This window comes from Rattus rattus, chromosome 18 (assembly GCF_011064425.1).
Source record: "Rattus rattus isolate New Zealand chromosome 18, Rrattus_CSIRO_v1, whole genome shotgun sequence".
Lineage (NCBI taxonomy): Eukaryota > Metazoa > Chordata > Mammalia > Rodentia > Muridae > Rattus > Rattus rattus.
Genome location: NC_046171.1, coordinates 18,247,474 through 18,263,844, shown reverse-complemented (window position 1 = coordinate 18,263,844; position 16,371 = coordinate 18,247,474). Strand labels below are relative to the sequence as shown.

The window sequence follows — 16,371 nt, the reverse complement described above, 5'->3', positions numbered from 1 at the left end:
CTGTCCTTGATAAACTCTGGAACCAATGTTAGAAAGCAAACCAGTTAAGAATGGACCCCTGCACCTCTGGGCTGTCCCCGTATTTGATTTAGATGCGGATGACCTTAAGACGATTTTATCCTCCCATAGCTGCTCTCTACCTTCCTAACATTATGATCCCCACCCACCTCTTTTTGGCTTTGGTCAATGTTCATTGTCTTTATGAAAAAATCTTCATAGAAAACTGCTTTAGGCCCTGGGTTGGGTCCCCAGCTCCAAAAAAAGAACCAAAAAAAAAAAAAAAAAAACTGCTTTAGCTTTCAGCAGCCCATTCCTGAGCTCTGAGGAAGCTGCCTTTTTTCGAGCAACCCGATCTTTCTTCTGGGCAAGAGACATTTTGGGACGATTCCTCCTCTTCTTCTTCACTTCTCTCTTGGGCTTCTTCTCATAGCCTGGATTCTCTCGGATAGCAGCATGAGCTTTCTTATACAGCTCCTCCATCATGTCTGGAGTCACGTTGTTCTTGATGTTCTGAGAGAACTGTTTCTTATACACATCTTCATCTTTCTCCATCAGGTAGCACATGTAGTCTGCCACATTCTGACCCATGGTGTGCTTCCCGTGCACCTCTGCATTGAACTCCTTGCTTTCAGAGTCATAGCCAGGAATTGTTTGGTACCATGAGGGATAGACAAGCCTCCATCCACAGCTCCCTTCAGGGCGCCAAAAACTTTATTGCCAGTTGTAGTTAAGGGCAAGACCATCCAAACACATACACAAAAATAAACACATACACAGATAAAGAAAAATCTCTAATTTACCTATATTCAAAATCATCTCAGAGATACATCTAGAAGCCCCTGCGAGCACAATTCAAATCAATTCATTCTAAGCCATACATTCTTTGAGGGTGTAAATTCAAAGCAAATCACTCCTTTTTGTGTCTCTGGTTTTAAAACTAATTTCTACTTGTCCAATCTTTATAGTTTTGAACCCTTAAACTAAAAAGGGCTGTTCTGAGGCGATCAGTCTCCTCCACTTAAGATGTTTCTAAACCGAAAACAAGCAGCAGTGATGTCATGGGCAGATCGTGTGTCACTAAGGGGGGGAAGGGCACGCAGAGAACTCCAATATTTTTCTCAGAAGAAATGAAGTTTAAATTCCTATTCACGTGGAGAGGAAAATCCAAGAACTAAACCTTTTATTAAAGGAAACCAAAAGAGAGTGTAATTTAGAAAATGTGGACTGGAAATGCCAGGGCGTAAAAAAGCCTTCGTTTTAATCACAGCCCACTTCGGACTTAACTCGTATTGAAGTGAGGAATGCTAAGGCTTAAAGTCCTTTTCTCCAAAATTGGGAAATCTGCCAGCCACTAGCAATTGAGTAATTATTTTTCCCCACAGGACACTTTGGGCTTATTGGAATGTGGTTTAAGAGAATAATCAGACTCAAAGAGATCCCGATGCCAGGGTAACACAGAAGTGGTCACGATGCTCTTTTTAGGGGCATGGTGAACTGTGCTGTAGAAACCTGTTTTATGTTCTGTTTCAGTAGCTTGGGAGATCAGAAACTCCAGGGAGACTCTACAGTTTTAGAAATGTCTAAATGTTCAGTTATCATTCATCTCTAACAATAAACACAGTCAACTTATTTTGGGTCCAACACTCCACAAGGAATGCTGTGCTTGAAGCTGATGGGATCGGACGTCAGTCTTTTTAAACCAGGGTCCTAAATGAGTCTGTAGGACACCTCCTTTTTGAGAAAAATAAAGTTAATGTGTATTTTGCAAAACAAATTTAATTCCACTGATAGTTATCATTTGGATGTGTCACAAAAATCATATTATGTGGTTTATAAAATATTATCTTTTGTAATGCTGCTAGTTCTAAGCTAATTTTCCTACCAAGAGACACTGGACAGTAGGCCCAATGGTTAAGAGCATTGACTGTTCCTCCTGAGACCTGGGTTTGATTCCCAGCACTTTGTGATGACTCACATATGCAACTGTCTGGATTAGGGGTGAAGAGACACCGCCATGACCAAGGCAACTTTATAAGCACAACATTTCATTGGTGCTGGCTTATAGGTTCAGAGGTCCAGTCCATTATCATCAAGGTAGGATCATGGCAGTGTCCAGGCAGGCCCTGGTGCTGGAAGAGCTGAGAGTTCAACATCTTGTTCCAAAGACAGAGAAAGATTGGCTCCCCATGTAGTTAGGAGGAAAGGTCTTTCAAAGCCCACCCCTACAGTGACACACTTCCTCCAGCAAGGCCACACCTCCTAATAGTTGCCACTCCCTGGGCCAAGCATATTCAAACCACCACAGTAACTCTTGTTTTTTGTCCTTTTTATTTCTCTGAGTACGGGCCTATACATGGTGCACATACATGAGATCACCCATTCACATCAAAATAAGTAAATGAAAAAGTTTAAGAAGTTAGTCCTTTCCCTCTGTAGCACAAGGCTTTTGCCCACAGAGGGCTCAGTGGTTGCTTCAGAATGGGTTGGTTTCCATGGCACTAATCCTTTAGTGCGCATGTTGGATCAGTCACATCCATTCTTGGAACCTCCTTGGAGAAGAATTTAATAGAGCCAAGATTTGATGTCTTTTTAAGATACATGTCATGGTTTCCAAAGCTAGTCTTGAAATCAGAACTGTGTCATACAACCCATGTGACTCCACCAAAAAACACTGGAGTGGTAAAGGTCAAGGGTCACATGGATCTGGGAAGCTAAACACAGAGGTTTGATCTCAGAATGGCATCTCCAGGCCTTCAGTGCTTGGTATATATATACAGTATCAAAAATGATGTTATAGTTTGAACAACTTCTGCTCCCTCATGCTTATAGCATCTAATATATAGCATCCATAAATAAAAATATTAGAGCATAATGTATCTTTCAGTCCTGGAGATGGTGCTTATGTCCTCGGGCAAAGGGATGCCAAGAAGTCTCTCAGGCATTTCTAAGTCAGGTGTTAGACACAGTCCCATCCAGGATCAGCAACGTGCATTTTTTCGTGTGAGACAGTGACTGTTATGTGAGAATGAACAGTTTAATACCAAATGGCCCTTTCCCATGTGCTTAGTTTTTGTTTTATAATCTTTTAAAATTTAATTTATTTTTGTACTTATTCACTTTATTTTTCAATTAAATTATCCATAGAAAGAAATATATCTAATCTCCAAACACTTATGTGATAGCACTTTGGAATTAGCCACATCGAATTTATCTTTTAAAAGGTGATTTAAAAGCAATATCAAACACTGTGTCTTTGGACACAGTTTTATAAAAAAAGATGTTTCTTTTACCACCGTTTTCCCTTGTCAAAATTAATAATGCTTATGTGGTGTCTACTCAATTGTTTTTGCCCCATGTTTTTGAAAAATTGTTATTTATTTATATGTGTGCGTGTAAAAATGTGTGTGTGTGTGTGTGTGTGTGTGTGTGTGTGTGTGTGTGTCTGAGGGAGCAGAGGTACCCCAAGCTAGAGTTACAGGTGGTGGTTGTAAACTGCTTGATGTGGATGCTGGGCATTGAACTGAGGAACTCAGGTCCTCTTCAAGAACAATACATGCTCTTAAACCACTGAGCCATCTCCCCAGCCCTCGTTCCATTTTGAAGTGAACATTTCGCTGGCTAGGAGTGTCAGAGCCAGGGCTGTCATTCAATCAGCTTGAAATTGTTTCCTTACCCCGCTAACAGTTCAGAGTCCTTTCACTGTTGGCTGCAGTTCCCACACTCTCCCCACTTTCCTATTTAAGACATTTTGCATTTTCTACATTCTCGAGGCAGGCCTTGGTGTCCCACCCATTCACTCAGCACGGTGTCTTCAAGATCTCGGCCCTTCTATTTCTTTTCACCACCACGTGACTTCTCATCACGTGGGCATACCACAAATTATTCATTCACCAGCTGGCAGACATCTGTCTAGCCAAGACACGGTATTATTTTACCTATAAATGCTTCATTGTACCTTTCAAATAGTAACATTCCAAAACTTCATATCACTTTAGGGTATCTAAAATAAATAAATAAACAATAATGCCTGGAAGGTATCAAATATATGGCTCACTGGTATCTTTACCTCAAGGAAGATTTTTGTCTTATAGCATGTTTGATCCCATCTCATGGAAATTCAAATCACCGATAGACCAGAAGAAAATTCTTCTTTCTTTGGAATTGAGAGACAGGAACACTTTTGCATCTGCAGGGCTGTCACGTGAAGATCCTACTGGTTACTTCCAGTTCCCAAAATGATCACACGAGCCCAGAGGTCTGGGCAGTCAGTAAAGTAAAGCAGGAATTGCAAAATATGGAAGATTCCATCTAGACCCAAGACTACAATTCTAAGTAAACGATGGGATGTTGACAGATTTCTGAAAGAATCATTTAGCCAGAACTCTCTCCCATCCACCCAGGCCTCAGAAGGCGGCCAAGGCCAAGGCCTTAGTCACAAAGAGAGAGGCAGTGCCAACGTCAAGATGGGAAGTTCATTAAGCAAACACGACAGGGCTTCATCTGCCTCTTTCACAGGTCTCTTTTTCCATGCCCTTTTTGCCTTTCTTTCCTCTCAGGAATGAAATTACACTGTTTTCATTGATATCAAAACGAATCCTTTAAAATACTATTTAAGAGCTTCTAGAACTTTCCCAGGCTATACAAGGAAACAGCAACATTATTCTCTTCTTATAACTGCAATTGTTACTGTGTTTACTGAATAGTTGTGTAGCTTTTGAGGGTGTGCATTTTACCTTGTGATTGAGTGATGACCTTAACCGGTATAGATTTAGATAATACTCTGTGTGTGTGTGTGTGTGTGTGTGTGTGTGTGTGTGTGTGTGTGTGTGTGTTCATATATAAGAAAAAGAGGGGGTGAATAATGGGTGAGGGAGGGCAAATGGGAACTTTTCACCTGATAGAGCACTAACATTCCAATCATGAATCCACAGCAGCCATGACTGCCCACCTGAGTTCTGAAAAGAAATGGAAAGAGACTCACTATGTGAGTGGGAGGGAGAGTAGCTGGAGGACAGGAGTCATTGGGAGTCAGAGTGGGAGATGAGAGATGGTAATGGGACGTGCATGTGACCACAGCACATTGTATGCAAGTATCACCCATGTTACAGTCCTGCAACAGTGATGATCTAGTGCTACGGATACTGAGGCGTGAGAAGTCTGAGAAACACCACGGAAATCAACTGTGAGAGGCTGTCTGGTCTAGACCGGTTCATCTTAAGTATGTGTCCTGGGTAAGGTTAAGGGACACTGGGCATCCTATGAAGTCACATCTGAACACTGACATGATGTTTTGTGGTTGTTTTGTCTTGAAAGGTAATAGCTCTCAGTTTTCTCCTGTGGACTTTATGATCTTCTGCCCTAAAATATTATCACTGATTAATTAATTAATTAACTAATAAAATATTATCTTGGTTTTGATCAGGAGGGCCACGTGAAGTTCTGTGGTGATGATGTGATTTTTCCAACTTCTTATGCCTAATTGGAAAATTTAGAAGGTGAGACACAGATCAAATACACTTAACCAAATATGTCAATGGATAAATACATGAATGGATGGATGGAAAAGTTGGGAAGCGCCTCTCTTCTACTTAATGCAAGCTTGTGAAAGCTTGGTCCAGTCAAATAAAAGAACCACTTAGCCAATTGCTCTATCAAACACCCAACAATACCATGCAGGGAAGTTTTAAGAATAAATAGAAATTGAGGTGTCCTATATGGGACCCGGCATCTACAGAGGGCAGGGGGTGTCCTGTAGACCATGGTTAAAGAAAAGCGTCAGAAGTAGATCTCAGAGTCAACTCTAAATGGGCAATTTAGGGACTCTGTATCTGTGTCTGGAGACCATAGGGCAGAGCTCTTAAACTCACATGATCAAAGATGCCTTGAGTGTGCTGGACACAGACTATGTGCATTCATCCATCACCCAATACCTTCTCAGTGAGATGAGACGCCTTGAATGCAAAGCACTTTGCTCCTTAAGAGGCTGTTACTTGGAGACACCAAGAGTGAACTTAAACTCTGGAGCTGTTAAATCCCTCAGGATCCTGGTCATTTGTGCCATCCTGTATTTTGTGAGCTCTGGTCTCTTCATTCAGTAGGAAGAAGAAAATTTCCTTTATCCTATGATGCCTCAGCGTTGTCACTAGAAGCAATGGAAGGCTCACAATATTAAGAGATAAGTAAAGTGTCTCAGAAGCTGGGCATTCCACAATGACATTGAAAACATATTGGAGTCCTAATGTCTTGCTTCTTAGCAGAATCATTGTGCCCAGAGTGTTCAGTGAAGGTTCCATGTAAACGAAGGACACCATGATAAGTCAACTGATATAAAGGAAAACCTTTAATTGAAGCTAGCAACAATTTCAGAGGTTAGTCCATTCGCTTTCATGACAGGCACACATGATCTAGGCAGAGATGGTCCTCGAGAAGGAGCTGGGAGTTCTTAACTTGGCAGCTGGAAGAAGACTGTCTTCCTCAGGCAGTCAGGAGGAGGGTATTCCATTGGGCAGAGCTTGAAGATAGGGACCTCAAAGCCCACTCCCACAGTGATGCATTTCTCCAACAAGGCCCCACGTCCCTAATAACACCACTTTCCGTGGCCAAAAAAGATATTCAAATCAACACACAGGGTGTCATCTTGGAGACGGGCTATTGCATTTCAAGAGTCCCATGATGAAGAAGAACAGGAAAGTTGATGGGTCTCATTCAAAGCAGGATGTCATCAATCATCCAGCCAGCCAGCATTTTAGACAGAGTGAGGAGCATGATTCTCATGATGGGCACAAAATAGCAAGATGGAACTGTACCTTGCTTGCAAAAGGAGTCTCAAAACTTTTTGAGTTCCTGCCTCAATTTGCATTTTGGAACTCAGAAAGAAAAATCCATTTAAAATAGATTATCTGATGACAAGGAGTCAGACTTATGAAAAGAATATTTAAGTTTATAGCAATGAGGGGAAGAATAAAATACTTTCCTTCGGGAACATAATCTTTTGGAAATTAAACGTGTGTAATGATGGTCAAACTGTCAAGGAGCCCAACAATAGCAATGAGGCTCATGAAAACATATCTCATCCAAGGAAATATGTAAATATATAATTTGACACCTATAACCACAAACCCTAATTCATATGCACTATGCATTTTTGCCCTCCTAGATTAGGGGTAGATTGCCATGTAGACTCACATGATTGATATAGTAGTCAAATATCATTTCAGAATTACTCCTGAGTGGAATCAGGAGGAAATCATTAAAAATACACAGTTTATGTTGTAAGCTTCACAGATGTTCAATAGAGATCTTGATGGAACGACGATAAATATGCCTTCAACCATTTCGATGAAATTCATATTTTTCATTTTCTTTCGATTCAAATTAAGCTCAAGTTCTGTTTTCTGATTCTATTTAGATGTCTGCCCAGAGAAAGTACTAGACCCAGAAATCAAATCAAGTATAATGTAGTTGGGGGTGGGGGGGACCAGTTGACTTGAATTAGTCCTCCTAGACATTGACTATTTTTTTTTTCACAGAAAGACATTGGTTGGCTTTTATCCCTCTCTCCAGGGCTCTTCTGAGCTCAATCAACAAATCAGGAAAGTAGATTTAAGTGTTTTTGGTTCTGACACAAATAAAATTCCAAATTGCATCTCATGAACCAAATCAGCAATCCTTAGACCAATTCATTTTTACACTCCTTCAAAATGGAGACCAGCTTTTAATGAATTTTACAAGGGGAAAAAATTGATTCAATCCGCTCCACTCCAGTTTGCCTTTGAACACTGTCTCAGGTTCCTCAGCCTGCATGGGCATTGTCTACGTCTGGGATTTTTTTTCCAAGAACTTTTTACTATGATGATTCTGATAAAAACACTATTTTTCCTCAAAGGTATTCAGTTATTCCTTGGTTTCTATTAGGGTAGATAAGTCCTAGAGGTTTTCTTTTCTTTTTTAAATGAGTTTACATTTCATTCCGTTTTCTTTGATTCAAATTGAAGGCTTTCTATGTTGGCTATTTTATCTCTCTATATCGAAAGTCAGACTCTGGTTCTCCCCAAAGGCATCCTGGCTGCTCGCGCCACTCCATCTGTAATGTACATATCTTCACCTAGCTGGTCTATCCAGCTCGCTAGCTCTGTAATTTTATATTACGGAGTCTTTGAGGAAAGGCATTCCTCTGAATGATTTATTCCTTTACTGTTGGTCCTAAACTTGAAATTCAGCTTGAAGGTAATCTAATACAGAAACAAAAGGCTAAGATTTTTCAATGACTTAAGTAACAGATAGAAAGTTCTGGAACCCATTCATTGCTTTTTATTGGAGGAATGGCTGGACATTTGAACACTTTTGACAGATTCAGATTTTTTTTAGGAGACTTTAAGATAGAAACAAAATGACCTCAATAAAAGCCTGCTTGTCTTTGCCCTCTACTGTAGGCTGCCTTTTTCTTCCTCCCAAGGTGATACCAGATTGGCTTTTATTTCTTTCCCTAGTGAAAAGAAATTTCTAATTTTTCCTTATTCTCGTGATAAGAGAAAATATGCCTTCCTTGCTTTTCAGTCAAGTAGTTCCAAAATTTTAATTTTCAAATTTAAATACTGGAATATGGATTTAACCATTTTTTTTTTTTGTACATACAACAGCATCTACATGGGAACTGGTAAGCAGAGATAATGCCAGTCACAGCAGGAAGTGTTTGTGTGGGCTCTTCGTTAGGAAAGTACTACAGTGGAAAATCATGAGGGGGAAGACATTCATGGTTATTAAATGGCAGAATTCAATTCTCGGCGCCCACAGAGCCAGCTCATGAGGCGTTGAGAATGATGATCTGTTTTCAGCATAGAGTTTGGGTTGCTGAGAAAATGGGGACAGCCATTAAAATGATGATTTAAAAAATGAGCTTAATGGCCATTTGAACTATTTTCAATAAGTTAAGGAATTTCTGGTGTTAATTAGCATTATGTTTGTCAGTGGACAAGGAAAGAAAGTTAGTATGACTGGCCTCCAGGGGAGTTTCCTCATAGCCAATTAAAGCTTGTGGTTGGAAGGTGATTCAGTGGTGCACCTAACACGCCTGGGGTCCTGGTCTGATTCACAGCACCTACAAATAGATAAGTAAATAAACCCGATAAATATTAAATATTAAATATTAAAACCTAATGGAACACGCTGTACTCATTACCAGCCTCTTAGTTTGTCAGGCATCTGAAACTCATTGAGTAAATGTTCTCCTCTGCCGGGTGTTTCCTAGTGGTCCTGAGCTGCCCTGAGCTGAAGTCCTAGCTGGAGTCTGCGAACGATAGTTCAGCCTCTATGTTTACAGAACACTTAGTATGCTGATGGCCGCCAAGCACTGTTCGCATGACCTAGCAGCCACTGGGCGTCTTTTGTGCTGTGCCATTCATGTAGAACTAGGGATGACCTCGCAGGATCCTTTCAGTTTCTAAGCAAGTTCTTGAGGCAGAGAAAATGTTTTCTTCAAAGCTGGGACTTTTTTTAACACTAACATAGTTTTGCAGTGAATGTCTCTCCCTGGCCTGGTTCTCTCTTGTATAATATATATATGTATGTATATATATATATATGCATATATATTTATATATGCATGTATATATGCATGTATTTTTGCAATGTATGTATGTGGTATATCACTTATACCACACATATGCATATATACTGTATGTAATATGTACATATTATATATTACACAATACACACATATGTGAACATATTGGAGATATACATGTATATATACCTGTATGTACACATGTATAAATCATATATGCATACATGTTATATATTATATTATATATATACATAAAACTCAGTGCATACATATAATATTTTCTATAATACATTACACATTTATAGTTATGTATACATATGTACATGTATATATTATACATAATATATTACAAATATATTATATAGTTATATATATTCTATAATATATACATAATATACATAATATATAGCACAATGCATATGATATCTATTAGACATATATAATATATTATGTATATACACACATAGTATATATAGTACAAATATATATAGTATATATCTATCGTGTGTGTGTGTGTGTGTGTGTGTGTGTGTGTGTGTGTGTGTTTTGCTTTTGTCCTTAATACTAGATTTCACTTGGGCCCTTTAACCTTCAAAGGAACAATGACACAGAAATGAACTATAGAAAGGATTTGCAGCTGCAGATTCAGAACTGAATCAGGAACGTGCCTCAGGAAAGCAGCTGATAATGCCTTACTCTATGATGAACATCTTCGGTATAGACACAGGATTCACAGTCCACTGAGGATCTCTCAGAACCATTGGCCATCCTTCTATTGTGCCCTCCCACTTGATAGATTTCTTCCCCCACTTAACAGGCCATCTTCCGTCTTGAGCTTTCTGCTATTACTTATTTAATAACTCAGCTTCTCATATGAATTCTTTCTGCCAATAGTATCATAGAGCAAATCTGTTCTCTCCACACATAGTTCTGGGGTGAAATTTGCCAGTGTAGGCTGGGGCCTACATAACAACTTCTGACAGCTGGTACAAGAACACTTGTACTTTGGTAGTTCCCAAGTGTGTGTATGTGTGCATGATATGTGTGATTTTGGTAATAGTGTGTGGATGTATGATTGTGTATATATGTATGTATGTGTGTGTATGTATGTATGCATGTGCATTTGCATATATGTGTGGTTGTATGTATATGTGTATATGTGTGTGTTGTGTGTATATATGTGTGTGTGATTGTATGTAATTGTATGTATATATGTGTATGTATGTGTGTATAGGTACATATGTGTATTTGTGTGTATGTATGATTGTATGTATATGTGTGCATATGTGTATATTTGTGTGTATATATGTATGTATGTTGATTGTATGTATGTTGGGAATTGGTTCTAATGCTTTGTCTTAATTCAGCTTCCAAAAGCCTTGTTTTCAGACACTGAGGGTCCCTGCCCATTGGTAATAAAAAACTGCCATAGAACCAATCACTGGGCAGGGAGATGGAGGCAGGACTTTCAGATTATGTGGGCAAGGGACCTAGGGAGAGAGGGGAAAATCGCCATGACATGGAGACAGAGGGATCCGATTTAAGAGCTCCAGGAGAGAACTCATCCAGCAATGTAGGTGGAAAGGGAACAGCCCCTGTTACAGGTGAGGGGTAGAGGAGTGGGGGATGGAGGGGTGGATGGTGGGAGGTAGAGGATCGGGCAGGGGGGGGTGGAGGAGGGAGCTGCCCAGAAGGTATCAGGGTAGTAAAAGACGAAACACAGTTTTAGAAGGCATTAAGCCAGAATACCGGAGGGGAGGTGCTAGCTGGCCCAGCCATTGACCTAGTCAAAGCATATCAAAATTAGCAGGCATGTATGTGTTCTTCATTTGTGATTCCAGAGCTCTTAGGAATGTGTAGCAAGCACACGACTGACGGGAGCCAAAGTGGATTAAGTGTTCACTGCTACATATGTGTGTATGTATGTGTATGTGTTTCTATGTATATGTATGTTTGTATGTACGTGTGTGTATTTGTGTGTTTATGTGTATATGTGTGTATATGTGCATATGTGTGTATATGTGCATATTTATGTGTGTATGTGTGTATTTGTGTGTGTGATTGTATATATATCAGTGTATTTTTGTATGTTTGTATGTGTGCTTGTACCTCTGTATTAGTGTGTGTATATATGTGCATATATGTATATTAATGTGTGTGATTGTATGTATATCTATGGTATATGTGTATGTTTGTGGATATGTGTGTGTACATGTGTATTTGTGTGTTTATGTGTATGTATCTGTGTGTATGTGTGCATATTTGTGTGTGTACTTAACGTGCATGTATGTGTGATTGTGGAGTATATTTATGTTATGTATGTGTATGTATTTGTTGGGTGTGTTTTTGTACATGTATGTGTTTTTCATGTGTATATGTGTTTGTGTGTGTGTACTGAGGATGGGTTAGAGGAAGAATCCAAGAAACCAAAAATCTAAAAAACATTTGTAAAAGTTGTGGGCTTACAAGAAAAAGAGATTAATTAGCTGGAAAAAGAATTCCAAACCTAGGGAGCTGTCAGAGATAGAAAGAAAATTATTTTTCCTTCCCTTTATTCTTTATAACACATCAACAGCTTGCAAATTCCCTTTTTTACATTAGGTAATCAAGGTGCATTGCTTTCTCTAAGACAATTATTCTTATTTGTTTGAGTGAGTTCTTTTATTATTCACAGGAAATAGAAGAATTCCTTGTGCCAAACATCTCCCACCTAATACTAATCCTAGACTATTCATGTTGGCAAGGACCCTGTTCACTATGGCCTAATAATGATCACAAACAAGGGTTTGTCTTTGGCATCTGTGATGATCGGGGTGACCAGTGGGACTTATTGTCTCAATTCCTTCCTGTGGTAGATGGCAAGCATGCCATTTCAAAGCTCCTGAAACTGAGAGGAAGATCAAGCCATTGTTATTGTATTATTTCTGTTTTATGTCCACGGGGAAAGAGAGAGTGCAATGACATCCCAAAGATCATATCCGTTGAAGGGTGCAGTCCTACTTTTGCTTTTTGCAAGGAAGGTTAGAAAGCGTAGTCAACAGCTGAGCTGAATCCTACACATTCCTATTTTTATAATTAATAATTTTATTTTTAAACTAATAGGTTGGTACAAGAAAATGGACAAAACTCTAGTAACACAACTGCAGAAATCAGAGGGAAATGAAGACATTTCCTTTAATAGATTTATTTATTTTATCTCTGTATCTTAGTGTTTACTGGATGTGTGTGTCACGGTGCAATACCCAAGGAGGCCAGAAGAGGCATTTAAATACAGAGTTACAGACGGTTTGACACCGTGTGGGTGCTTGGTGGGAACCTGAGCCCTCTGGCGAGGACAGCATGCTCTAACCAGTGAGATCTCTCCATCGCAAATATGGGTCCTGAAGAAGAAATAATTAAAATTAAGAAATTGAGGGCTGTGGGGTTGCTAGTTCAGTAAATGACCAGTCCTGCAAGCATGAAGACTGACTTCCAGAAGTCCAGCAAGAGCATAAAAGCCATTAGAAGTCACAGGAACCTGTAATCCCTCCTAGTGCCAGGAGAGGGCGTGTGAGGATTTGCCTTTCCTGACCATCCGTCTAACAGAACTGGTAGCCCTGGCACATTCAAGATGTGGCCCAAAGTTAAAGGTGGAGGAGATTTAAGGACACTCAAGGCTCTGGCTTCCACACACACACATACACTTACATAATGCAGCTTCACACACACATGCACACATGCTCTGGCACGCCACCCTTGCACACACACACACACACACACACACACACGCACATGCACACGCACACGCAAGCATGCACAAACTCAGAAAAGAAAGGCAAGCAGCAAAAATAGAAAAGAGAAAAATTCTGGTGCATACCTGTTCCAGGTCAAACCATGAGTGTCACCAGCACCTTTCCCTGTCAGGAGAAATGCTGGAAGTTAACTAATTTATTTTAATGTCCAGAGGTCGCTACATATATCTACACATCTTTCAACACGACTTAGATAAATAATTTGCCACTGCTATTTTTTTTTATTTTAGTAATTTCATTTGGCTATTTTAGCGTGTGTTTTCCATAATCTCTAACCCTGAAATTTCCATCAAGTCAGCCCTGCAGATTTTATTAGGTTCTGCACGCTCTGGAAATAATACCATCAAGGTAGAGTTATCTTCACACAAGCAGGACAATTATATTGATATATCATGTGCTGTATTTTAATTTCAAAATTATGGCCTCATTGTTTTCTCCTGGAGCCCAGTTTTATTTCTTTCTTCTTATCATTAAAGGTACAGTGACAGTAATTCTGTCGAAAAGGAAAGGGAAATAGAAAAGGTTTTTAGAAAAAAAACGTAGCAGAAAAATCTCCACTGAGTGAATTCCACAGTGTGATGGAAGATGTAAATTTAACAGTGAGCTCAAACAATCAAGTTAGAATTTTAATTTAATGGTTTGTTCCTTTGAATTGTTCGTCGCCTCCTGCAACTGTTGCTTGAATTGGAGAAAATTAAACTAAAATGTCGGAATTCACTCCAATCCCGGTTCTCTGGGGTTCTCATTCAGCCAGAAGGACGGACAGAGGAAGCGAAAGGAGGGAGAATAAGAATTGATACACATGCAAATATGTTTATTTGATTACTCTTTTTAATAACGGGTGGATCATCCCCGGTGCCTTAGAGTTGAATATTTAGTTGTGTGGTGGCCAGATCATCTTAGTTAGCAATTAGGGGGTTCACTCATTTTCTCACATCCACACAACCTGGATGGAATTGAATTCAGGACCTCTGGAAAGCAGTGCTGTGTTTTTTTTGGTGAAAGGCCCAGTCTCTCGCTCAGGTCTCGAGGTCTCAGGTAGGCTTGGACTCCTCTCTTGGCTTTGCAAATAAGGCTTAAGGAAGAGTAAAATTAAACATGGAACAACAGATCAGGCAGAAGAACCGAAATGGCGTTTTATAATTTACTGAATAGGCCATTTTGGTTTAATAGGTCTAGCCCATTAGCAGCATGTTTGGAATTATGATCGAAGATTCTCCTCGGAAAATAAAAACATTTACTTAAAGAATTATTTATTTATATCTGAGTACATTGCAGTTGTCTTCAGACACACCAGAAGGGGCACGGATCCATGACAGATGGTTGGGAGCCACCATGTGGGTTGCTGGGAATTTGACCCAGGAGCTCTGGAAGAGCAGTCAGTGTTTTCACCGCTGAGTCATCTCCTCCAGCAAGAAAAAACGTTCTTAAAAAGCCATCCAGAGCCAAGTAACGGCTATAAGCTCTTTTGTCTGTGAATCTTCTAGGGAAGACAGATTTAGAGAGAGCCGTTGGGCTCTTTACCATGGAGAGATTGGGAAAAAGAGCAAAGGGCACAGCCATGTGCATTTATTGCTTTGTCTCGGTCCTCCAGGCTGAGGTTTCAGAGGAGCCCACTGCCCGTGCTGCCCTTTGCTTGGAGACGGTGAAGGGACTCCTTCCATTTTACAGCGTGGAGTCCACTTCCGCCTGAGAAGCTCCTGGTCCCACAGCTGCCAGGACTCTTCCCCTTTCTCCAGAGTTGACGATTGTATTAGCTATAGCACGCGTGCTGTCTCTAACTTTTGAAGAATGGTGGTTCGGTCTCCCATGTGGTAGCATGGTCGTTCTGAGCACTAGCATGAGAACGGGGTGGTTGGGGACATTTTGGCCATCCTCAAGTATCTCACAGCAGTCTGGGGACTCAACCTGCATCAGGACAGCTGAGCTCTGAACAGGGACAGATCCCTCCTGGCTGGCTTTGGAGCAGGATGGTAGATTGAGCTGCCCGCTGTCAATCTGCCTCTTTTTTAATATTTATAAAAAGACCTTGCCTCATGGGCTGGACAGTCGGAGGCTGTGAAGAACTAAACAAAACAGAGACGGTTAAAGTGTGTCACGATGTTCATGGGTGTACAGTGACTGCATGTGTCAATTATGGTGAGGCAGGGTCATTGGATGAATCCCTGAATTAAGAGCAAGGTGTATTACATTTTGAATTTATTTTTCTTTCCACGTGTGTGCTGTTTTTTCTGCCTGCATCTGTTCATCAACCTGTCCCTTGGTGCCCAAATTCAGGTGCCCAGAAGGAGAGGATCCTTCACACGCAGAGTTTAAGAGAGCAGCCATGTGGTTGCCTGCCACTGACCTGTTCTTTTTGCAAGAGCAGGAAGTGCCTAACCACCTAGACCTCTTTCCAGCTCAAGGCTTAAAACTTTTAAAACGTGGGTCTCTGCTGTGGAGAGAAAATAGAAATGATACATCTACTGGTTGGTCTTAAAAAGCAACTTGACAAAAAAGTAGAACCATCCTAGAAGGAGGAGTCCAAAGGAGGAACTGTATCCAGGGGATCCCCTGCGGGTTGGGAATTTCAATGAGTGACCAATGGGGAGGCCTGCCATTGTGGTGGGGCCATCCCTGGTTCAGTGGCCCTAGGCTCATTAAGAAAGCAGGCTAAGCAAACCTGTGAGCAAGCCAAAGTAGCACCTTTCCTAAGTGGCTTCTGCCTCTAGATTCCTCCCTTGCTTGGGTTCCTGTCCTGACTTTCCATTGATGGGTCAGCTCTGATCTGAAACATAAAACCAAATACACCCCTTTCCCTTCCAACTTCTGCTCTTTGGTCACGGTGTTTGATTGCAGACTTAGAAGCTTCCCAAGAGCAATGGAGTAGGATAATAACTGTTTTAAAATCTATCAAAGTATAATTTCACCTAAGGGTAACTCTCATTTGATGCCTTCCGTTGGGCTGAGCAGTCTCTCTCCAAAACTTCTGAATGGATACTTTTCAGTTTAATATGGTAAGTTATCATCTTTCTTTAA

General features: G+C 40.4%; 1 pseudogene; it reads right to left on the bottom strand.

The window, feature by feature from the left end:
* Window positions 1-292: 292 nt before the first annotated feature.
* LOC116887646 lies at window positions 293-743 on the bottom strand (annotated as a pseudogene).
* Window positions 744-16,371: the final 15,628 nt, after the last annotated feature.